Source organism: Myotis daubentonii, chromosome 4 (assembly GCF_963259705.1).
Source record: "Myotis daubentonii chromosome 4, mMyoDau2.1, whole genome shotgun sequence".
Classification (NCBI taxonomy): domain Eukaryota; kingdom Metazoa; phylum Chordata; class Mammalia; order Chiroptera; family Vespertilionidae; genus Myotis; species Myotis daubentonii.
In genome coordinates this window covers 27,850,966-27,876,731 of record NC_081843.1, presented here as the reverse complement: position 1 = coordinate 27,876,731, position 25,766 = coordinate 27,850,966, and the positions used below count along the sequence as shown (strand labels likewise).

Below are 25,766 nucleotides of genomic sequence, written 5' to 3'. Positions count from 1 at the left end.
AGAAACAGAAATCAAATGCTGATGACATTTAAAATTTTTTAAAATTTATTTCAGAGAGGAAGGGAGAGAGATAGAGAGAAACATCAATGATGAGAGAGAATCATTGTTTGACTGCCTCCTGCACGTCCCCTATGGGGAAGGGAGTATTGGGGGGTGGGGGGGGGAACTGAGGCCACAACACGGGCATGTGCTCTTGGCTGGAATTGAACCTGGGACCCTTTAGTCCGCAGGCCGTCGCTCTGTCCACTGAGCCAAACCAGCCAAACTGGCTAGGGCGCTATTGACATTTTTGAAGCACCTGGATTCAGCCATGCCTGAAGGCAGACAACCACTGAATACTTGGTTCATTACATTCCCTTTTGACTTAAGTTATTTTGAATTGGGTTTCTGTAATTTGCAAATGAAAGCGAAGTATTCTGACCAATATGCCAAGTTTTGCAAACAAAAACATCTACACAAACTGTGAGTACTCTGAAGACTAAATACTATGCTTTGTTACTAATTATTTTTCATAAGATGGAAATTGAACCCATTCATTTCATTATATTGTAAGACTAGATATTAACATACTTATGGTCTAGGACAGTGGTTGGCAAACTGCGGCTCGTGAGCCACATGCGGCTCTTTGGCCCCTTGAGTGTGGCTCTTCCACAAAATACCATGTGCGGGTGCGCACGTACAGTGTGATTGAAACTTCGTGGCCCATGCACAGAAGTCGGTATTTTGTGGAAGAGCCACACTCAAGGGGCCAAAAAGCCACATATGGCTTGCGAGCCGCAGTTTGCCGATCACTGGTCTAGGACTTCCATGACCTATAAAAACCTGAGCTATTAAATCTAACAAGCCAAATGATACCCATGAAATTCAAGAAGATAAAAACAGGTACAACAATACAAGCCAAAAAGAAATTAATAAATCCACCAAAAGGCAATGAAATGTTCACAGCAGCTTCCCCGCCCCCCTTATGTGCCAGAAGTTGAAAACAATACCCATGTCATTCAACAGCAGAATGAGTAAATAAATGGTGGCATGGTCCTAAGATGAAATACCACACAGCAGGAACCAAGACTGAACTGCTACATTCAACAACGTGAATGCACCTCACAGATGTAATGATGAGAGAAAGAGACAGATACCAAGGAGTGCAATATTTATACAAAGTTCAAGAACAGGCAAGCTAGTAAATGGTGAGACAAGTCAAAATATCAATTAGCTTGGGGAAAGGAGGAGATGGAAAATGATGTGAGGAGAACTCTGGGGTGCTGGGAATGTTCTAGATCTTGATCTAGGTGGTGGTTACCTGTGTGTGTGTGTGTGTGTGTGTGTGTGTGTATGTGTGTAAATTCATTAAGCACAACTCTGTAAATATATTACTTCTTAATTTTAAAAAGAAAATGAAAAAGATTGAAATCAGAAGCTATAATACAAAACCTTCTATTTCCCCAAGAGGTCACCATACCAGCTTAAAAAAAAAAGAAAGATTCTGGCTCACAAACATTTCCAATTTTCATAGAACATCTGAATTAATGAAAGCAAAAGCTGGTTGAGGACAGGACCCATTACCTGAATGAAATCGTCTGTCTATGTGATGTAAAATAAAAGTGGTTAGGAACCCAGCCTTTGGCATCAAGTAGGGTGGGTTTAGTTTCCCTCTGCTGGCTGTGTGGGCTCGGCAAGCCACATAGCCCCTCTGAGTTTGTTTCCTTGCTCATCCAGTGCGGACAATTACACTTCATGGGGTTGCCCTAACGAATGAATGAGAAAAGGCACATAAAGCAGCTGGCACCAAGGAAGCATTCACTGATGGAAGATCTTTTTCTTTAACCTCTATTTTAATTTATGTGTAATGTAAACCTGGAAACTTCCCAAAGAGATGGGGGTTGGTAGACGATGAAAATCATGCACTCAACCAAGTCATGGTTAAAGAAATAGGAAATGCATTATAATCGGGTAAAGGAAGGAGCAATGCTATAAAATTCCTGAGTTGACATAGGGACTCCAAGATTTGCTGTGAGTTGATTAGCCCAGACTGAAAGGTGATCAAGACAGGTGATCTAATACTCACTGCTTGTGGAAGAGGAAGTATACCAGTTTTTCAAGAGGGCCACACCTATTCTCAGGATACATTTTGGAAAATAATGTATCATAAGAACCCTTCCCAAGGGATCAGATAACCACATAATAAAACCAGGGCTCAGGAGCTCTAGCAATCCCGGATGAGCAGCAGGAGGAGGGTGGGGAGGAGGCTGTGGGTCCCCTCCAGGTCACTGCGAGGAGATGAACAGCCACCTTGCAGGAAGGCAGTGGCATACGGCCTTTCCAGCCAATGGGCTGTGAGCATAAGTGGCTGTGATACTTCCAAGCCAAAGGATTTAAGAGCCCAAACACAACCCTCTGGCTCCCCTTTTCTCTGCCAAGACAACCAGTGACACTTCCGATAGGGTCTCCTTCATCAGCCTGGGGTCCTGCATGACTAAATGGAACACAGCCAGCTCCGCCTCCATGAACCCACAATAGCTTTTTAAAAATGTATGTTTTTTTATTGATTTTAGGGAGAGAGAAACATTGCTGTGAAGGAGAAACATCTATTGGCTGTCTCCTACACACTCCCTACTGGGGTTTGAGCCTGAAACCAGGCATGTGCCCTGACCAGGAATCCAACCAGTGACCTTTTGGTGCATGGCACAACACTCAACCAACTGAGCCACACCAGCCAGGGCCCCACAATAGCTTTTTTTTGAGCAAGAAAGAAACTTTTATATGTTAAGTCATTGAGATTTTGAACTCGTTTCTTGATGTGGCAGAGCTTAGCCTAGCCTGACTGATACAAGATAATCTTTTTATTAGAAACTTTGACAAATTGATTCATGTATATTTACTAGAGGCCTGCACCTTCTTGCAATCCGGGACCCCTCAGGGGATGTTGGAGGCCTGGTGCACGGATTCAGCCTGATCCCCACAGGCCAGGCTGAGGGACCCCACCAGTGCATGAGTCTGTGCACCAGGCCTCTAGTATGCATATAAGATCTTTGGTTAATCTCTTCCCACTCTTTCCTCTCCCCCCTTCCCTCTGAGATTCATCAGTCTGTTCCATGTTTCCATGCCTGTGCGTTGAGCGTATGCCTCCTGGTGGTCAGTGTGCATCATAGCTACCAGTTGAATGGTCGAATGGTCGCTTAGACTTTTATATATATAGATTCATATAGTACACACACACACACATAGATACACACACACATAAATACAAAGATAGGTGCTAGATAAGTAGAAAGTAGGTAGATGGATGGATAAATAGATAGATAGACATATGTGATCAGCCAACAATTAGTTTTAAATTTATTGATACAGTTCTCAGTTCTACTAATGTCATTAGACAGAAGCTTTGTGTACTGTGTCTTTTTCACAATCCAAGCACAGATAGTGCTCTAACTACTATCCCCTGCACTGGGACAAATTCCTAAACAAACAAAGAGCTAAGCCCACAGAAAAGGATTGGGAAAGAAGAGGAAGGAGGAAATAACTATAGGGAAATAGTCATGTATGAATGGTCAAATACAGTGGGCGTGGTCTTCTAAGCACCTTACTTATAGTTTCCTATTCACTGTTGAAAGAACAAATATCCTGCCCTTCAAAGGAATAATTTTGCTTTGTGCCCTGGATAAAGCACAGAGGATACTATACTTTCCCCCCTCCAAATTTTACTGCTCTAGTACCTTCTAGTACCAATTAGGGCCACTGAAACAGCTATTGAGTCCTCCTTTGACATTCCACTTAGGACCTAGGTCAGCAAACTCATTAGTCAACAGAGCCAAATGTCAACAGTACAATGATTGAAATTTCTTTTGCGAGCCAAATTATTTAAACTTAAACTATATAGGTAGGTACATTGTTATGAACTTAATTAGGGTACTCCTAAGGCTTAGGAAGAGCCACACTCAAGGGGCCAAAGAGCCGCAAGTGGCTTGCGAGCCGCAGCTTGCCAACTGCGGACTTAGGGCTCCCCATTTCCCTGCTTCTGTGGCTTTCAGTCACACTCTCAAGCACTTAAATGTTTGCTAAGTAGGGGAGGCCAGCGGACTGTCAAGGGCGGGGAAAAAAAAAAGGACACATATGTAATACCCTTTGTAATACTTTAAGCAATAAAAAAAAAAAATGTTTGCTAAGTCTGTTCGCTGTGGACTCCCTGTTTGATCTTGCAAGGCTCCTGGTTCGAATGGGTGATCACAATAACCTCCCATTTGTCATTCAGCTTGTCCAGGAATATACAAGATGAAATCACAGTAGATCTTCACAGTTTTGTTCAACGTCCTTTCATTATAATGTTAATGAGATGCTGTAGGAACTTAACTCTTGTTTATATCAATTAGCTGATAATAAAATTGGTTGTGTTACACCTCATTTCCCAAAACCTATGGATGACATTAAGTGAGGACTTACTGTACATTTTAAAACCGTGATGAGATCACATTCAGGCTGCTTATCTAGCGCTCTGCTGCCTCTTAGCTTTGCCGATCTTATGCCAGCATAAGCCAAGGCAAGCCACCCACAAGCTCTTTTCTGCAGCTGCCGAAATGACCTCCCAAAATTCAGGGACTTGGAGTCATTCAGGGTTATCAGGCCAAGCTTTGTGCATAATAACAAAACTGGAACCAATCCAAAAGCCCAGCCACAGGGGGTGGATCAAATCTCTCAGCACTTCTGCACAATAGAATATCATGTCGCTATAAAAAAAGAATGCGTGTACCAGCAGAGGATGCTGGTCATGGTTCTTCTCTGATCTCATCTCCTGCCCAGGCCCAGGCCAGAATATCATGGCCCTGCAGCTGTGAACTGGGCAAAGGTTAATTTGGCCAATTGAAGCCATTTATTACCTGAAAGATAAGGAAAGAGAAACCAGGGCTTATAAAACAATAAACTTGATCACCAAATGCAAGATAACACCCTCTAAGAGGCAAAGCAAACCACACATTCTCATATCAGGTGTACCTTTTATTTATTTTTCTAAGAGGGTGAACTTTGTTGGGCCAATAGATAGCAAGGTAAACCTCTAAACCTAATTAAAATCAACATTGCTTATCTAGCTACACTCCTACAAATGATACAAAATACATACATATTTAAGACCCAGAGACAAAATGATCAAAGTGATTCTATAGAAATTCTTAACTAGCTCCGATGAGCCACCATCCGTTTGATTTAGAAGACCAACCAAATTAAAAAAAAATTTGAGAGTAAGAAACATTTTATTTTTGCTAAATAAGAACATTAAAAACAATAACAGTTACAGCTCACTATCACTATTATTTCATAAAACATTTTAGGGACTTTTTTTTTTAAGGAGAAGGTTCCAATCTCAAAAGGAAGGGAGGCCAGTTAATTGAATAGGTTCAACTTCATAAAAACTTCCTCCTCTATCCTTATTTTCCTCACTTTGTTCCAAATGGATGCAAACTGCACAAACCGACCTGGTCTGAAGATGCTGTGGGAACCTGTGTCAGCCACGCTGGGGGCTGCTCTCTGGATAGCTTTCGATAGGAGCTGGAGGGCAGATGATTTACAAACGGTTAGAATCGCCGATATTGGTCTGAAGTCTGAATTTTCCAAGTTGCTGAGCCACATATGCTGGCAGAGCCACATATGCTGAAAAACAGAGGACTTTGACTTCTATAAAAGTCTATTTCATACTGTACAGCTCGGTCAGGTGCACACGCAAGCGAGAAATGCTGGCTCATGTGCCTTCTTGTTTTCTCTTAATCACTTTTAAAAAATTAAACTCAAGTTAAAGAATAAAAGAGCAAATATTAGCAAATACTAATCCTTTTCATATTAATTCAAGATTTGTGTTTATTTTACCCAGGAAATGAAACGTTCCCGGTAAAACTGGAGCTCTCTACACCCCTCCCCGATCCACCTTCCCACCGTCGTCCCCCTTCTTCTCTGTCCGGAAACCACCACTACCATGAATTTGGTGTGGGACTTTCAGGTCATACTGTTTATACTTTGACCACTGGTAGGGGTTGAATTGTGTCCCCGGAAAAAGATATGACTTTTTGAAATCTTAGACTGTGACCTTATTTGGTAATAGAGTCTTTACACAGGTAATAAAGTTAAAATGAGGTCATAAGGCCTGGCCAGCGTGGCTCAGTGGTTGAGCGATTACCTATGAACCAGGAGGTCACAGTTCGATCCCAGGTTGGGGCGCAAGCCTGGATTGTGGGCTCTGTCCCCAGTGTGGGGCATGCAGGAGGCAGCCAATCAATGATTCTCTCTCACCATTGATGTTTCTCTCTCTCTCTCCCTCTCCCTTCCTCTCTGAAATAAGTAAATATATATATCTATAATAATAAAAGTGTAATATGCTAATTAGACTGGATGACCTTCTGGATGAAGCTGGGGCTGCGAGGGAAGCCTGGGTCCCGGGTGACAGAGGGAAGCCGGTGCCAGCAGCCAGGGGAAGGAGGGCCTACTCGTGCACGAATTTTGTGCATCAGGCCTCTAATATATATATATTTTTGTATGCCATAAGTGCCTATAGACGCAAGCAGCAGACCTCCCCCACAAGCTGCCACGCGTGTCTATAGCCGCAAACCTCGCATATCAACTCTGGTCGCCCAATTTTAAAATCAGACTTGTTAAATGACATCTCTGGGTTTGTAAAGAAAATTATGGTAACTTAAATTCGTAAATATTCCGGCGCGAATGGAAGAAATGGGGATGGTTTCTGTTTTGGACACGAGGCAGTTAACTGGTTAAAAATGAGGTCATGAAGGTGAGCCCTAATCCAATATGACTGATGTCCTTATGGAAAAGGGAAATGTGGACACAGACGTGCACCGAGGGAGGCATGTGTGAACGGCCATTGGGAGGACACCGTGTGAAGACAGGAGTTATCCTGCCACAAGACAAGGCGAGTCCGGGCTACCAGAAATTGGAAGAGGCAAGTAAGGATCCTTCCTCTACAGGCGTCAGAGGGACCATTACACACTCAACACCTTGTGTTCAGACTTCCAGCCTCCAGAACTGTGAGACAATACGTTTTGGTTATGTCAGCCACCCAGGCGGTGGTACCTTGTTACAGCAGCCCCAGGAAACGAGTGAAGGCACATATGTGTGTCAATACGTGACAATACTGTCACTTCACGCATAAAGGCTGTGTCTATGGCTATTTTATATCCTACATATTTTCTGCAACTTGCCTTTTTTTTTTAAAACATAAAATTGGCTTTGCGATCTCTCCATGTTGGTAGTTCTAGTAACTACAGCTAGTTACTAGAAGTTTGTTCATCGTAATGGCTGTGCACTATTCCATTTTATGACCAGCATATTTAGTGCTTCTCCTACTGATGGACATTTAGGCCGTTTCCCATTTTTCACTATTAAATGATCAGTGTGCATCCCAGCCGCCATCTCTTCGCATTCATGAAAAAAAAAAACTTCTCCAAGGAAGAGACCTGGAAGTGGTTTTGCCAGGTTGTTTGGTTTCCGTGTTTTCAGTTCCTAAGGACGATGGGCCCCAAGATGTTGTACTAATTCCTAACAGCTACAGATAAGTAGGGTATTCATTTTCACATTGTCACCTCAGAAGGGTAACCAGGAATAGTCCCCAAACTGACCTTTTCTCCTTTTCTCTGGATTACACTCGGTCAGTATCAAATGCAGCTTGCAAAAAGGCAAGTGTAAGACGCTAATATAGGAAAACAAAGCCGGCAGGATTAGCCTCAGTTAAACTAGGTGTTTCCTTCTCAGCAGTACTGCCATTTGGGGCCAGATAATTCTCGGCTGTGGGGCTGTCCTGTGCATCCTCATATGTTTCGCAGCAGCGCTGGTCTCTGCCTACAGGTGCCAGCAGCACCCTCCTCAAGTTGTGACAACCAGCTGGGGCCAGGCACTGCCAAATGTCTTCAGGAGACAAAATCACCACTTCTCCCACCCATTCTGTGTTTGCCAATGACCAGTTAAACTGACATGAACAGGAGAGGTCTAGAAGGGCTTGTCCAACTCTCCAAGTCAATGATGTGAAGAAAATTTATAGGAAAAAAAAAAAAAGGAAGGGAATCAGATGGGAGACTTTCTCATTAAAGAGAAAGAAGTGGACATTTTGGATGAAAGTGAGATCTAAGCTAGGAAGTGAAATGGACAGAGTAAGGAAATGTGTACTTTTGAGGCATAAATTCTACTGCTTACTCTGAGCCAGGTATGGAGCAATGTATGCACATACTTGCCCAGAATCTGCACTCGATTCAGCGCAAGGGACTCTTCATGCTCCCATTACATGGATGAGGAAATTGAGGTTTAGAGGACTTGGTAACTTCTCCAGATTTCACAGGTAGTAGGCAGGGCAAGGACTTTAACATAACTTTCTTAACTACACTTGACCATCTCCCACATACTAGTAGACTGACTTCCTCACTTTTTAATTTACTTATTTAGTTACTTACATCATTCAAACAATCCATGAAGATTGCCCAAGTAGAAGGGGAAATGGAGGCAGAGTTTTTCTCCCCCATTAAAGATAGATAACAGAAATATCACAATTTTGATCCAAGAGAAAAAAAAAGGCTTTTTTTTGCATGAAAAAACAAAACAAACAAAGAAAAGAAAACAATGAGCCCTAGTCGGTTTGGCTCAGTGGATAGAACGTTGACTGTGGACCGAAGGAACCCGTGTTTGATTCAGGTCAAGGACATGTGCTTCGATTGTAGGCTCCGGGCCCTGATCGGAGCTCGTGTAGGAGGCAACAATCAATGTGCTTCTCTCGCATCAATATTTCTCTCTATCTTTCCCTCTCTCTTCTGCTCTCTCTAAAAATCAATGGAAAAATATCCTCGGGTGAGGGTTAAAAAGAGAAAAAGAAAAACAATGAGCAAAGTGGTGTAAAAGGAGGCAAGAATTGGCATAACGACAGACACATAGACCAGTGGAAGAGACCAGAGAATCCAGAAATAAACCCTCTTCTAAAGGGTCAAATGATTGTCTACAGGCTGTCAAGACCACTCAATGGGGAAAGAACAGCTTTTTCAACAAACGGTGTGGGGAAAACTGCATATCTACGCGCAGGAGACTGGAGTTGGTCTCGTACCCTCCACCGTATACAAGATTTAACTGAAAATGGATCCAAAGCCTAAAAAAGTAAGGCTTAAAACTATAAAACTCTTAAAAGAAAACAGGGCAAAAGATTCATGACATTGAATTTAGCAGTGATTTCTTAGATGTGAAAAAAAGCACAGGCAGCAAAAGTCAAAGTAGACAAACTGGACTATATCAAAATTTGTGCATTAAAGGACATAATCAAAAGAGTGAAAAGGCAACACATGGAATGGGAGGAAATAATTCCAAACCACATATCTGAGCACGGGTTAGTATCCAGAAGATAGAAAGAACTCCTATGATGCAGCCACAAAAAAACCCCCACAAGTGACGAGATGAGAAACTGGGCAAAGGACTTGAATAGACATTTCCCCAAAGAAAATAATCAAATGGCCGACAAGTATATGAAATGGTGTTCACATCACTAATTATTAAGACATTCAAATCTAAACCACAATGAGATATCACTGCATATCCATTAGGATGGCCAATATGAAAAACCCCCACAGAAAATAAGAACTGTTAGTAAACATGTGAACAATTTGCAACCTTTGTGCACTGTTGGTGGAAGGTAAAATGGTACAGCCACAATGGGAAACAATATGGTGGTTCCTCAAATAATTAAAAATAGAATTGCTATACGATTCAGCATTCCTACTTCTGGGTATATATCCCAAAGTATCAAAAGCATGGTTTCAAAGAGATTTACAAAAAAACAAAAAGTGAAAGAAACTCAAGTGTTCATCCATGAATGAATGTATAAACAAAATTGGTGTAGCCACACGATGGAATATTATTCATTCTTATAAAGGCATGAAATTATTGTGTATGGGGGGGATTGGGTAGAGGTGCAGAAGGATATAGAGGGGATAAATGGTGATGGAAAAAATAAAATAAAAATTTTACATTCTTAAAAAGGAATGAAATTCTGACTCAGGATACAACATGGTTAAACCTTAGGGACATTATGCTAAGTGAAATAAGCTAGTCAGATAAAGACAGAAACTGTATGACTCCAGTTGTGTGAGTTATCTAGAGTAGTTAGACTCACAGAAATACAAAACAGGGAGTTGTTTAATAGGTATAGAGTTTCAGTTTTGCAAGATAAAAAAGGTCTGGAGATTGGTTGCATAACGATGCGAAAGTACTTAACCCTACTGAACTGCACACTTAAAAATGGTTAAGATGATAAATATAATGTTATGTATATTTTACTACAATTTAAAAAAGAATAGTGAAGACAAAAAAGGAGACAAGAATTTTTCCAAATCGCAGTAATTTAAACATGAAACCCAGTTTTTAAAAAGAGTAAAACACAAGCACTGTGGGGGAAAAGGGAAGAGAAAAAGCTGAGATAAGCTGACTATGTGAATGCTTTTTTGCTCAATCCCCAAATAAGTTATGCAGGCTTTAAAATAAGTCAAAATTTGCTGTAATCAAAACATATTGAGTTTTTGAACTGTCCCATCTACTTAAAGCCTCAAAACAAGCACAATAAAGCCATCACTGAAATGTTTAACATAACATCCATCACAGCAATAAAAGGAAAATAAAAACCCAACAGCCCTGAACACTTTTCCAGCCCCACCTGCACTTGACAAAGACAGCTGACATAATTGAGTGGGTGTGTCTGTGTTCCAGTTTATGGACACCAAAACTTGAATGTCACAATTTTCACGTGTCATTAATGATTATTCTTTTGTCAATAATTTAAAAATATTTTTTTAAAAAACACTCTTAGGTTAAATGCCACATTTGAGCTTCATAGCATACTTTGCCAACCCCTGCACTAAAACACTGGGCTGCATTCCTGAGTGATGGCCTTTGCACATGTTGTTCCCTCTGCCTAAAATGCTTTTCCCTCCATTCTTGGTGTGGCTAACTCCTCTTTCACAGAGGGGCATCTTACCCCATCCCCCTGCCACACACACACACACACACACACACACACACACACACACACACATCTAAATAGTTCCCTTGAAGGTCTCTTTGTATCATCTTGCCCTTTTCCCATAGGACTTAATTATGTACTAACCTGAGGCCCAGTGCATGGATTCATGCACCAGTGGGGTCCCTCAGCCTGGTCTGCACCCTCTCGCAATCCGGGACCCCTCAGGGGATGTTGGACTGCTGGTTTTGGCCCGATCCCCACAGGCCAGGCCAAGGGACCCCACCAGTGCAGGAATCTGTGTACTGGGCCTCTAGTATGCATATAAGATATTTGGTTAATCTCTTCCTACCCTCCCCCCACTTCCCTCTGAGATTCATCAGTCTGTTCCATGTTTCCATGCCTGTGTGTTAAGCGTCTGCCCCCTGGTGGTCAGTGCATGTCATAGCTACTGGTTAAAAGGTCAAATGGTCACTTAGGCTTGTATATATATAGATAACTTGTAATTATATACTAACTTGGTGTACATGTTGTTCAATATTTATCCTCCACCAGACTGAAAGCTCTGTAAGGGCAGGGGTTATTCTATGTTGCTCACTTTATCCCCAGCATCTAATACCATGCCTGACGTGTAGAAGGCACTCAATATTGTTGAATGAATGAATGAATGTGTCCCACAAAGTTCTCATTCATCTCATCCATCACCTGGAGTCCATCTTGGTGGCAGCCACCCTCAGGCAGCGGGAAGGGAAATAAACCTACACGGGCATCAGCTGGACTACTCTTGGGGGGAGGGGAAAAGGAAGGGAAGGGTCATGCATACCTGGATCCATATTTGGTACAAATACAGCCCATAAACTGAGGGTTCCAAACAAATTCAGGGATTCTTGCAAGGATCATTTCCCTGGTAGAAAACAACAAAGAATTTCCCAGGGATAGTTCCTTCTTTTTAAATTTTCATTGACTATTTCAAATGAACAACCAGGGAAAGACTCCGTTGGTGCTAACTTTTTAGCACCTCTCTGAATTTGCCATAGTCTCTTTACCCACAAAGATGGAGCAAGGCTCCAAGCTCAGAACTTCCTCAGGCCACAACATAGGACTAGAACTTAACTATTTCATTTTAAAGATAGTATACAGTAAAATATTTTTGGTGCATGAATTTGAACACATGCATAATGACCCCTACAATAAGGTTACAGAGCAGTTTCATCCCCCAAGCTCCCTCGGGCCACCCCTCTAAAATCAACCCCTCCTCCCACCCTTTGCCTGTCACCGATCCTACAGCTTTGCCTTTTCCAAAATGTCCCATAAATGGAATTGCACAGAATGTAGCTTCTCACACTCAGCACAATTTAGCTGGAATTTAATAACACAGTTTGGTTTGAACTATATGTATGTATGCATATAAATATATAGTCACCTATATTTATAAGCTAGTGGTACAAGTTTCCCACTTAATAATGACATCAGTTTCCTTTTAAAACAAATCTATTAGGTAAAAAAGAATAGATAAACATTACTATGCATGGCAAGAAAAGGGGCAAAGATTATGAAAGTGGAATGCAAATTACTAAATTTGGGGAAACAATGGACATTATACAATAAGATAATTGCATCCTTGCCCTCTTCCCCCAACACACAAACACACACACACACACACACACACACACACACACACACACACACACTACCAGTCTATGCTTCTAAGAATTCCTGTAAAGGAAGGGAAAATATATTTTTTTTTCTTTTGAGCCAAAAGAAATGGCTCATCCCAGACATCTCATTTCAACGAAACTTTCATCATCACAGCTCTGGAAGCTTCGATTCCTTCCCCTGATCTCAGAAAGTCATTTCCAACACAAAGGCTACTACACGTCCCCGAGAGGTTGCCCAGGCACCAGGCCATCCCACACAAACACACCTACATTTCAGCAGAGACCCAGTTTGGTTTGCAAAGACTTCGTTGTTCCTTCTGGATTTGTCATGTTAGCTTAACGATTAGTCGGGCTTTCATCATCCATGCCACTACAAACAAACGCCTTAAATCCTTTACCTGCCATGTATGATATTTAGAACAAGGAAATAAAGGCAATGTTTATAAAGGCAACAGTTTCTGAAAAGCATGTGAGGGCATAACCTCTAATCACCCATTTAACAAAACCCTCCCATAACGACACGCTTGTCGATGCATGGCCCACAGAGCTTTCCAGAGCATACTTCCGCCTCACACCCAGGCACATCCATCGACATAGGTTTGGACCCTTCTAAACTAAGGTCTGTGTGTGCAAGAACCAATATCAAAGCTATGAATAGGAGCCGAAAAATCTAAATAAAATAAAATGGGTATGTCTTCTTGTTCTCTCTCTGTGTTTTCCCTTCACCACGGAATTTACTAAGTTTTGAGGATATTTACTTAATTCACAAGGAAAGAGAGTTGTATTTTATGAATGCAAGAGGAATGTAGATTTTAGCTTGTTAAGCACATGAGAGAGTATCAGAGGCTGAAAAAGAAACATGAGCTTTAAGGCCATGAAGGGCACCGCCCAGGCACGGCAAAGATACAGTCAGAGAATGGTCTAAAGTGCTCGGGAGCCTCCTGCCCCTTCCCACAGTCCCTGTGCTCAGAATCCTGCCGGGAGCAGTGAAAACTGATAAACCTTCAAGCCCTCTGTGGCTAGGCATTCTCACCTTTAAAATATATATATATATATTTTTTAATTGATTTCAGAGAGAGGAAGGGAGAGATTGAAACATCAATGATGAGAGAGGATCATTGATTGGCTGCCTCCTGCTCACCCCACACTGGGGAACAAGCCCGCAGCCCAGCATGTGCCCTGACCGGGAATGGAACTGTGACCTCCTGGTTCATAGATCGACCCTCAACCACTGAGCTATGCCAGCCAGGCTAGAAGCTTAATTCTTAATCAGACTAATTCAATTCCCCATAATATAATAGTCCTTATATTGCCTATTTAAACACACATATAACACAACCTAAGTATTATTTGTTTTGATTTGCAGACAGAAAAACAAATGCACAAACCAAGCATGACAAAACAACGAATATGTACGTGCCAGCCACTGCTATGGGGACCTGACAGGTGTTGGCCCGTTAAATCCTTACCATAGGTGCTATTATTACCCTAGTTTTACTGAGAAGGCTACTGAGGCACAGAAAGGCTAAGTAACTTGGCCAGGAAACACAGCCAGTAAGAAGTGGAGCTTGGTTATAAAATCAGGTAAACTGATTCCAAAATTGGCATCATTGTGCTTTATCGTTTTCAAGGACATAAAGTAACTCACTGGAAGTTAAAACGGCTTGTCCACATCCAGGGCTAGAACGTAGGTCAGTGATGGTGAACCTATGACACGCGTGTCAGAGGTGACACACGAACTCATTTTTTTGGTTGATTTTTCTTTGTTAAATGGCGTTTAAACATCCTATCTAATAATAGACAAACATGGTAATTGACCGTACCTTTGCTATGCCTCCCACTGGCTAATCAGCAAGATATGCAAATTAACCACCAACAAATAGGATGGTTAATTTGCATATGTAGGCATGAAGTGGCGGAGTGAAGACTGAAGGCGGCTCCGCCAGAGCAGCGAAGGCTTGAAGGCGGCTCTGGTCAGAGTGAAGGCCTGGGTCCCTGGTGCCGGAGGAAAACCGGTGCGGGCAGCCAGGGGAAGGGGAGGCCTATTGCACAAATCTTTTTGTGCAACAGGCCTTCAGTATAAAATAAATATCAAAAATATAAGTCTTTGTTTTACTATGGTTGCAAATATCAAAAAATTTCTATATGTGACACGGCACCAGAGTTAAGTTAGGGTTTTTCAAAATGCTGACACGCCGCGCTCAAAAGGTTCGCCATCACTGACCTAGGTCCACAGAACTCCAAGTCCCGTCTGCCTTCACTGAGCCACAGGACAAATTTGATTCGTCCTTGATGGGTCACGAAACACATTTCTTGAAATGGTTCAGGGGGAAGGCACAAAATGCTAAAAATCCTATCCTATTCAGAACGTAACCAAAGAAGCTACAATCTGCTTCAAGGTGGTAGCCTCAGCCTACCTTCCGAAAGTCTCAGTGAAGTTACAGAAAAGGTACACAACGGGAATAAATCCATTAACAATGTAAAGAACAAGACTAGAGAGGACCATGACTTTCCAAAATTCAGAAAGTGAGTGGATGCATGGATGGATAAGCCAGGGTGGAGGAAACTGCAGATCCGAAGGGGCACCAGGGCAGACAGGCAGAGGTGGGACATTCCACCCGGCCCAGTGCCAGGGAGGTGCCAGGCGCAGGCAGGCGGGTAAGGGCTGGCTGCACAGGCTGAGCGGCAAAAATGAGCATTTTTTAAATATATATTTTATTGATTTTTTACAGAGAGGAAGGGAGATAGAGAGTTAGAAACATCGATGAGAGAGAAACATCGATCAGCTGCCTCCTGCACATCTCCTACTGGGGATGTGCCCGCAACCCAGGTACATGCCCTTGACAGGAATCGAACCTGGGACCTTTCAGTCCGCAGGCTGACGCTCTATGCACTAAGCCAAACCGGTTTCGGCAAAAAATGAGCATATTTAACCTCAACAAGCAGGCTGCTTCCACTCTGGGACCTACAGGGTGCCCTTTGATTTTAGGGTGAACACTATGTAGTAAAGAATGCAACCTTATCTAAAGAGAGGTCTGGGCTTTGCCCTCAGCTTCGGGGAGGCCATCCCCAAGCCCACAAAGTTTTGAGGAAAAATGACTCTAATTGAAGATCCTGTGCTCAGCCAAACTCCATTGAAAAATTGCTTGAGATTAAGCGGAAACAAGACAAAAAGACACTGGAAAGAAATCTCAACAGCACTAGAAAGCAGTCGGTGCAAGTTATGCCATCTCACAGAGGATGACAAGAGTCTGAGAATAGTTTTTCTATTGCTTTTCAGAGAAAGTGGAAGGGAGTTAGGGGATGAGGGTGGGGGTGGGGAGAGAGAGAGAGAGAGAGAGAGAGAGAGAGAGAGAGAGAGAGAGAGAGAAACATCGATGTGAAAGAGACACATCGACCAACTGGTTGCCTTCCCCACATGCTCCGACAGGGGGTAGGGAGTGAACTCACCAGCCAGGTACATGCCCTTGACTAGGAATCAAACCCACAATCCTCTGGTGCATGGGCTGATGCTCTGACCACTGTACAACACTGGCCAGGGCCACATTCACATCTTGATGTTGGTCATCTTTTTGCTCATGATAGGTAAATATGATGTTAAACTTGGGAATTTCTAGATTCGGTGTCATTGGCATCAGGGCTAACAGCAGGGATACCAAAACCCCAGTAATCAAGATAACTAGTTTAAAGCAATATTTTTAAAAGTAGAAAATACAAAAATCCATGATGAACCAAAATGTCCACATTTTCAATAAAGACCAGATCAAGATGACTGATTTGTCCTTTTGCTCCAATTTGGCTTAGCTCCTTGCTGACTGGCAGGCAGGACCCCAAAATCCAGGTGTTTGTGAGTCTCATGCTGCCAGTTACTGTCATCCCACCTTGGGAATGACATTCTTGTGGCAAATAAAACCATTTTCCTTCGTCGACCTCGTCTCACCTTGAGACCTTTCCTGCGATTGTAAGATTTATAAAGCATATCTCTGTCTCCGTTGGAAAGCCACTAGTTTGCGTTTATTGGGGGCGCTGATCCAGGCCAGGTTGGGAACGGTAACCATGGGCCTACAATTCTCTTAAGTGATACCCACCCAGATTCAAATGCCATAGGAAACAGAATTAGCTAGTTCTGGTAAAAACACAGAAATCTCACCCCGCTCCTTATTTCTGCCCCGATGATTAAGGAGTGTCCTTTCTGGAAATGACCTACCTAACGATTAGCATTCCCGCAGCTGGGATTGCCACTCTAGGAAACAACCTGAGCTGTAAAATAGCCCTATCTCCCACCACCATTCCAGGAACTCCTGGCAAACATGCAGTGACTCACCGCGCTTTAAAAAAGATGTTCACACCTTGAACCTGATGACTCTGTGTCCTCCCAGAGTAATAAAGCATAAAGACAGGACCGTTTACCCAGAACTTACTCGAGCGCGAGGCCGGTGCTATGCCCTCTCATGTGCTATGCCTTCCCACCACGCATTAGCAATTGAACCCTCAAGCAACTGTATGGAAAGGATTTACTATCCCCACTTTATAATGATTACAATGAGGCCCAGAGAGGTTAAGCCATTTGTCCAAAGTCCCAAGGCTTAAGCAGAGGCAGAATGGGATTCAAATCCCTGCCTCTCTGAACGGTGATCCTCATCATCAATAGCTTTGTTATCAGAGGAAGAAAAGGAGTATGAGGAGAAGAGGAGGAGTTAAAGGGAAAATTTATCGAGTGCTTACAGCGCACCATATTTTCTTATTAGCACTACTATCCACCTGTGCAAGTGGGTGCTCTGAGCATACTACCCATTCTGCAGACAAGCAAACTGAGGCCAGAAAAATACAGTAACTCACAGTTAGGACTCCGGGAAGTCCAGATTCTGATTCAGGCAGACAGTTGTAGAGCTTTCTCTTCAAGCCAACACACGTTCCCTTGCCTGCGATTCCCCACAGTCATTCTTTCCTCTAACAAATATTTATCGTGCATTTTTTCTGTTCCTGGCATCTGGTGGTTAGCTACAGGACAGCCCCCATTCTTGTTCTCCTCCCATGACACATCCGCACGGGCTCCCCATCATTTCTGTGTCTCCCCCCGCCAAGTACCCTCTCTTACCTGTGGGAACACGCAGGCATGTCCTCTCCACTCTGCAGAGGTAGTGGGTCCTCTTGTCTTACTGAGTTAGTCTTATTCTGCCTTAAACACAGCCCCGTTTAATCTTAGTCACGTGGCTGGGCTCCCAGGAAGGGGACGTTTACGAGCTCCTGACCATTCTATGCCACCCTGGTTATCACGTCTCCCTTTGCCGGCCAATGGATAACTGGGTCTCACCCGTTAAACGCAGGTCAGTCCTCGACCCCCAACATCATGGCTGCTCCATGGCCTCTGTGTCTCGAGTTAGAGGAGAAGAAGCCCTAACTCAGGGGCCAAATTGTGCTTTTCTTTCTCCCTGAACTTCTCAGGAATATTCTTTGGCATCTTGCAGTAAAAGAACAAAGTCCTTTCTAGAAAACAATCTTATTTCTTGGATACCATAAGGAAGTCAGTCACATTGTGGGGTGTGTGTTTTCTTTTCCCCACAGGGAGGGAGGTGGGGTGGAAAGAGACTATCCTTCCGTTTATTCACTAAAGCATTTTTCTAGAACATGATCTCCACAAGACACCCTCAGGCACTGGCCAATTTGTTCTGCAGACTTAGCCCCGGGGGCAACAGTCAGACCTTACAGGTTAACTTCACAATTATGACGGCATCCTTTCCAGGAATAAAAGGACAGGGAGCGGCCCTCGCCGGTTTGGCTCAGTGGATAGAGCATCGGCCTGTAGACTGAAGGGTCCCAGGTTTGGTTCTGGTCAAGGGTACGTACCCCGGTTGTGGGCTAGATCCCCAGTAAGGGGGCGTGCAGGAGGCAGCCGATCAATGATTCTCTCCCATCATTGATGTTTCTATTTCTCTCTCCTTCTTCCTTCCTCTCTGAAATCAATAAAAAATATATTAAAAATAAATAAACAAACAAATAAATTGGAAAAAGGACAGGCAGCATGGAACCAGTCACAGGTCAAGGCAGGCTGATTTAATCATATCCTGACTAGCACTTTACGACTGTAAAGTATTGTGGCTTATGACACAAAATTTGCCCTACAAACTGTAATTACATGTTTCTTTCTTTGTCTGCAGGTGGAGTGGAAATTGGTGAGTGAGGTAGCTTCTGGAGTGAGAACGAAGAGAGAGATTTTTTTTCAATATTTGCTAGCCATCTCTTGGATTTTATACCGTGCCGAGGTGTAAGATTCAAAAAATAAATTAAATTTTGGGAAAATTTACTGCTGTGAATCCCACACAGTTTGGATAGCATGATCTCGTTTTTTAAGACAAATTTTAAAAATCTTTATTAGTATGTCTGGAGGGAGAACTCAAAATATACATGAAACTCAAAACAATGATTATCACCAGAGGATGAAATTGCAGAGCTTCTCACATCCTCTGCAAATATTCTTATAAGACATACATTTGTTTTTCTTTTTATTTATTGATTTGAGAGAGAGGGAGAGAGAGAGGTAGAAAGAGAGAGAGATCAATTTGTTGTTCCACTTATTTATGCATTCATTGGTTGATTCTTGTAAATGACCTGACCAGGGATTGAACCCACAACCTTGGTGTATGGAGATGATGCTCTAACCAACTGAGCTACCTGGCCAGGGCTATAGGCATAGGCATAATCTTTTAAAAAATATATATATTTCTTTATTGATTTCAGAGAGGAAGGGGGAAGGAGAGAGAGATAGAAACATCAATGGTGAGAGAGAATCATTGATCGGCTGCCTCCTGCATACCCCCTACTGGGGATCGAGCCCGAAACCCAGGCATGTGCCCTTGGCCAGACTCGAACCTGGGACCCATTGGTCCCCAGGCTGACGCTCTATCCACTGAGCCAAGCCGGCTAGGGCTAGGCATAATCTTTTAAAGTAACTTGTACATGCACAATATTTTTAATCAGATAAAAGAAAAGAACTAGGCTTCCTTGACCTTTGCACCATGTTCGTAGAAACCTAAGTGGAGGAAGCAGTGAATGGGCAGGCTGAAGCGCAGAAGGAGAAAGACGAGGCCGAGGTCCAACCATTAGCTTGTGCACCATGGAAATCACTGGAGCAGATACGAGGGAAGCCAGAGGCCTGGGGCCCTGGTACAAATTGTTGGAATGCATGCCTAGTGTCGAGAACTTTCAGCGGATCTACAACATACATCGCCATCTGATCTCGGCAACCACCTTTTGAGACATCCACCTCGCTCATACAAAACAGTTCCTTTTGGTCCCTTGCCCTGGACCTGTGACATTCTGCACTAGTTCTGTTCTCAGCTGTGGTTGAATGCAATGTGTACAATAAATCATCTCTTCTGTCTCAGGTGAAGAGAAAAGAAAAAAAGAAAAAGAACTAGTTCCAAGGTCACTGGGGAACTAAAGTTTTGGAAGTAAAGCAGAGAGCCTGGCCGAGTATCTCAGGTGGTCAGAGCGTAGTCTGGATACGTGGAGGTTGTGGGTTCAATTACTGGTCAGGGCACATATAAGAATCAGGCAAAAATTGCATAAATAAATGGAACAACAAATCTCTCACTCTCTCCCTTTCTCTCTCTCTTTCAAAAAAAAATCAATTTATAAAAACAGAAGAAGAGAGAGAACTTTCTGGCAGCAGATGCTGGGAGCCCCAGACATGGGAAACAGAGATCCTAGACAGGGGCAGACGAAGGAACCTGGGCGTGGGAGGACAGGCATGAATTAAAATGCGGGCAATGGAATGGGAAACAATGGGCCGATGGGAGAGAAGAAAGGGTAGCACTTTAGTTAATCCTCACCTGAGGATATTTTTCCCATTGATTTTTAGAGAGAGTAAGAGGGAGCGGAGCGGGAGACATACACACAGAGAATCATCTCTGAAATCAATAAAAATAAATTAAAAAGAAATAAACAAAAAAATAAATTGAAAAAGGACAGGCGCGGAACCAGCCACATTTCAAGGCAGAGAGACACATCAATTGGTTGCCTTCCACATGCACCCTGACCAGGGCTGACGCTCTATCCGCTGAGCCAAACCAGCTAGGGCAGGATAGCGCTTTTAATGTCTTAATTTCCCTGAGCTGTGCTCAGTTTCCTCAGCTGCAGAGTGAAGACAGTCATAACATATATAAATGGATAACGTTTACCATTACGTTGTTCTTGTCACCATATGTAAGTTGCTGATACTTAATCCTCACAGCAGCTCTATTATTGGGTATAGCACAATCATCCCATTTTACAGATTTGAAACACAGAGAGGTTAAGTAACTTGGCCCCTAGTCACACAGCTAAAAAGTGGCAGAAGCAGGATTAGAACTCAGGCAGCCTGGCCCTGGAGCCCACGTTCCATAGATCACTAGAGCTGGGGCTTAGCACAATGCCTGGCACAGAGTAAACAGGACAATGTTAACGACTCAAATAATATTACAAAGCTAGGATTCGCTACCCCCACCAAGTGCCCATATCAAAGGACGGAGTTTCCTACGCAGAGAGCGAGGTGCCCTTCCCTTCACGTGCCAGCTTTCCTGTCCCCAGGAACTGCCTTGGCACACTTTAGGGCTGCACAAAACTCCAAGGGTTTGACAGGTGGGGAATCCCTGGAATGAGACTCTCTAGATGAGAAGGAGTTCCAGGAAAGGGCACTTTATATAGCCCTCCTCGGAGCGTGTTACCTGCACAGCAGCAGGTCCCAAGGCCTGGAACAGAAAGAAACATCAGGCTTCCAATAACATGAGCAACAGTAGCTGCCATGTATCATGGTCCAGATAGTGTGCTAAATGCTGTCTAGACATGAGTTCAGATGAGCCTTCCAATAACCCTGTGTCCATTCAACAGATGAGGCTCTGAAAGCAACTTGCCAAAGTCCCAGAGCTGGAACTTTTAGAGATGATATTGGAACCCAGATCCAGCTGGAATAACCACTGCATAACTGCCCTTGCCACCTGAATCCTCCTCCCAAAAGCCTCATCTGCTAGCAGAGAATCAACTGAAGCGGAGAGGACTTTGTTCCCTGTTTATACAACAAAAGGGTAGCAGGTTCTCATGACAGCCCCCTTCTACACTGGATGGAGAGCAGGACACCAGGTGACACCCCTCCTTTTGCAGTGAGCACTGGGGGGTGGCGGTGGTGGTGGTGGGGAGACTTCTCAGGAATGTTCCAGAGAGCAAACGGGGCCTGGTTCTGTGGATCACACAGAACACAAGAAATCTCTTTAGTCATCTCTTCCCCCTCCGACCTCCACTCTCCTCCCTGCCTCCTCTAGATGGACATGCCTGCTGTGCCAGCCCCTCCACTCTTGGAGTGGGCGGTCAGCATTCACTGTAGACAGTGTTTTTTGAGTGCCTGCTGAGTGCTAATACAGGAAAAAAACACACGATTGTCCCCATTTTACAGATAAGGAAACTGAGGCACAGAAGAGTTAAATAACTTGCCACATTTCACCCTACCCGGATGTGATGGAACCTGGGTTGGACATCAAGACTCTACAGACTTTATGATCAAACAGACCTGGGTTCAAATGTTGACTCCTCTACCAACCACCTGTGTGACATCCTGCAAGTTACCTAACCTCTCTGAACCTCAGTCTCCTCATCAGTCACATGGAACTAATAGGGATTATTGATGCATGGCAATTATATGTGCTCCTTAGTCATTCAGCAAGAACTCATGGAGCATTTACCATGTGCCAGGCACTGGGGAAGTAACTGCAAACAAAACAGAAGGAAAAAAAATCCTGCCCTTGTGGCATGCACACTCTAGGAGGGAGGCATTTACGGTATGTATTCGCTCTGTTATTCCTTACAGTAAGCCAGAGGTTAGGCAATGTTTTTGTACCCATTTCACAGATAGAAGGAGACTCAGAGTCAGTTTACTGTCCCTTCCCCCAGTCCTTCTTGGAAGTAGTAGGACTTGGACTAGACCTTAATGTTGGCTCTGGAGTTCGACTTCCTGGGTTCAAATCCTATTGTTTCCATCTAATTGTGGTGGACAAGTTACTGAACCTGTCTGAGCCTGAATCTCCTCATGGGTAAAATGGGAAATAACATCTAACATTTAGGGAGTGCTTCCTGGGTTCCCACCACACAGAGACTCACAGAAATCCTAGGAGGGAACGTCCTATTTTTAGCCTTAAAACACCCGCACACGAGAAACCACAAAGATGGAAACTGGAGCCCAGAGCGGGCAAGTAATTTGCCCAGAGGCGCACAGCACACAGTGCGATTCCACAGCCGCGCAGAGAAAAGCCCACCTGGTCCGGTCCGGTGCGATTATTCTTTCCTTCCTGAAGCTGCGGGGGGGGGGGGGGGAAACTGAATGGGGCGACCGATAGCTTGCCCTCCTCTGAAACCTGGCTAATGCAGAAGGTCGACGCGCGGCGGGCGGAGCCGATCCATCCCTACTCCGGGATTCCCGCTCCCAGGTGGTTCTCCCTCTATTTCTCTTACCCCACCCCCCTTGCCCCCTGGCCATCCTGCACGGAGGCGCCCCCTCTTCCCTTCCATCCTCTCTCGGAGCCCACGGTCTCGGCAGATACCTGGGAAGACTGTCCCAGCGCAGACCCCGGGCCCTGGCGAGCTGCCTCGCTCCCCACGCCGGCTGTCGCGTCCCTGGCGCCCGTCTGCTCGCCCGCAGAGCACGATGGTGACCCCCGCCTGGGGCAGCCAGTGGGCTGCGCGTCCTGGCCCCGCAGCCAAACTTCCTGCCTGGAGGGCTGATCGCTTTCTTCTTGGAATCGAGCCCAGTTCCTGCGAGTGCTGGGCGTGTACACCTGCTGGCATATTCACCGCCCCGGGGTCTGCCTTTGCTCTTTCCTCCCACCCAGCAAACCTGCTGCAGGCTCCCAGAGGACTCAGAGGGTGCAGGGGCTAGCGATGTGCTCTCCAAAACTTTTCAAGTAGTTATGAAGCACTTCAAACTGTGGCTCTAGTGAGCTAAAATATTTTTTAAGAGGTAGGACCATAAGAGAATCTTAAATATATATATATATATATATATATATATATATATATATATATATATATATATATATATAAAATTTTTTTTTATTGATTTCAGAGAGGAAGGAAGAGGGAGAGATAGAAACATCAGTGATAAGAGAGAATCATTGATTGGCTGCCTCCTACTCGCCACACACTGGGGATCGAGCCTGCACCCTGGGCATGTGCCCTGACTGGGAATTGAAATGTGACCTCCTGGTTCACAGGTCCATGCTCAACCACTCAGCCACGCTGGCTGGGCCATAAGAAAATCTTTTAAAACACATTTACAAGTTCTAAAATGAGTTACATGTTAAAATGATAATATTTTGCATATCATTTGTTAAAGAAAATATACTATGAAAATAAATTTCACCTGTTTCTCCTTTTCTAGACAATTTAAAATGACATCTATGGTCTTGGGCAGGAACACCTATGGTGTTCCCAAACACCACTCCCAGTTCTTTGTTCTAGAATTTATTCAGCTCTTCCTTCGGAAAATATTTGAGGAAGACCTGGTATGCACCAGTCTGGACGCTAGTGTTGGTTCACAAACTTGGGAGCCTCTCAGGTTACATCTTAACACCCCCCCCCCCACCCCCACGCAGCCATGGAGGGCAGGAAGAGAGAAGAAAGAGGCACATTGCTCCAGATGGGTAGGTGGCAGTGTTAACAATCAAGGGAAGTTACCTAGAGGCTTGTTTTGGGTGCCATTAGAGGAGTCGATCTCAAAACCCAAGGGCCAGAATCTTGAAGTTTCTACAGAGGCCTTAACAGGGTTCAGTCACGTGTATGCTCTCAACAACATCTTACTTTCTCAAGGCTGCATTGCTGAAAGGCTCCTGGTGTGCGAAGAGTGAGCAGAACTTACATTCCAAGGATGGTTGGGGGTGAGGATCCTCCAATTGCCCGGGTCCCAGCTCTCTGGTCAACGGGCAGCCACCTCCTTTCTATTCTTCCCCCAACAGCCAGACACTGGGGGAATAGAATGAGGAGCAAAACAGATCCTGTCCATGGCCTTATATTGCTGACAGGTGTGGGCCCGGAGAAAGAAAATACTAAGAAGGCTCCTGGTGGGTAACTGGCCTCCAATTTAGAAACCAGGGCCTAGCAGCGATTTCTATACTTGGGTCTCTCATGCAAACTACACTTCAGGGCGAAGCCTGCACTGAGCTACCTGCCTCTGCACTGACCTGCCTGCCTGCACACTGTGTTCCTGCCACCTGAGCCAGCCCTTATAGAGGAGTTCCTGGAATCCTATTTCAATCAATAGAACAGAAGCTTTCATCACCCAATGGGAACTGCACAGGTGTATCTCATCAGCTTCGTCACTGGTCAATCAGAACAGCTTTATTCTAACCAATCAGGACAGTGCCTTTTGGAACAATCAAACTGCAAGGATTTGGAGTCTTCATTTGCATGAAGATGAACCAATCAGAGTTGAGGGGTGGGGAACATTCTTATAAGGATTGATTGATTCAGCCCACAGGACTGCAGCTCAGTCTGTGGCTTCTCCCTGGAGTGCAGTGTGTATGAGAGCCCTCTGTCAGCAATGACTGCTAGACTCTAGTTATAAATTTATGCCCAGTTAAAAGGAGTCCTTCTTGGCAGATATATTTCTTTTCGAGGTCCATACTAGAAAGGGCAACCTAAGGAATGGGGGAAGATATATGCAAATGATCTGATAAACCATTAATATCCAGAATGTATTTTTTAAAACTTCTACAACTCAACAACAACAAACAAATAACCAGATTTTAAAATGGTCAAAGGACTTGAATAGACATTTCTCCAAAGAAGATATACAAGTGGAAAAAAAACACACACATATAAAAAGATGCTCAACATTACTAACCAGAAGAGAAATGCAAAGCAAAACCACAATGAAATATCACCTCATATCCATTAGGCTGGCCACTATAAGCAAACAAACAAACAAACAGGGTTAGTGAGGATGTGGAGAAGTTGAAACTCTTGTGCACTATTGCTGAGAATGTAAAGTGGTGCAGTCATTGTGGGAAAGAGTATGGAAGTTCCTTAAAAAAATTAAAAATAGCAATCTCACTTCTAAGTATACATCCCAAAGAATTCAAAGCAGGATCTCAAAGAGATGTTTGCAC

General features: G+C 43.8%; 1 protein-coding gene across 11 annotated transcripts in view; it reads right to left on the bottom strand.

The window, feature by feature from the left end:
• TMC5 (transmembrane channel like 5) overlaps positions 1–23,436 on the bottom strand; it is a 68,997-nt gene extending 45,561 nt beyond the window's left edge. Inside the window, exons 1-3 of one of the 11 annotated variants that reach the window (XM_059693309.1) lie at positions 17,735–18,099; positions 17,476–17,584; positions 5,466–5,640 (exon numbers count right to left, since the gene is read on the bottom strand). The gene's annotated coding sequence lies outside the window, so the exon portion shown is untranslated. Of the gene's footprint in view, positions 1–1,563; positions 1,715–5,465; positions 5,641–17,475; positions 17,585–17,734; positions 18,100–19,900; positions 20,019–23,204 lie in introns of those variants that run through there. The other 10 variants (XM_059693313.1, XM_059693318.1, XM_059693312.1 and 7 more) reach the window with 10 other exon arrangements.
• Positions 23,437–25,766: the final 2,330 nt, after the last annotated feature.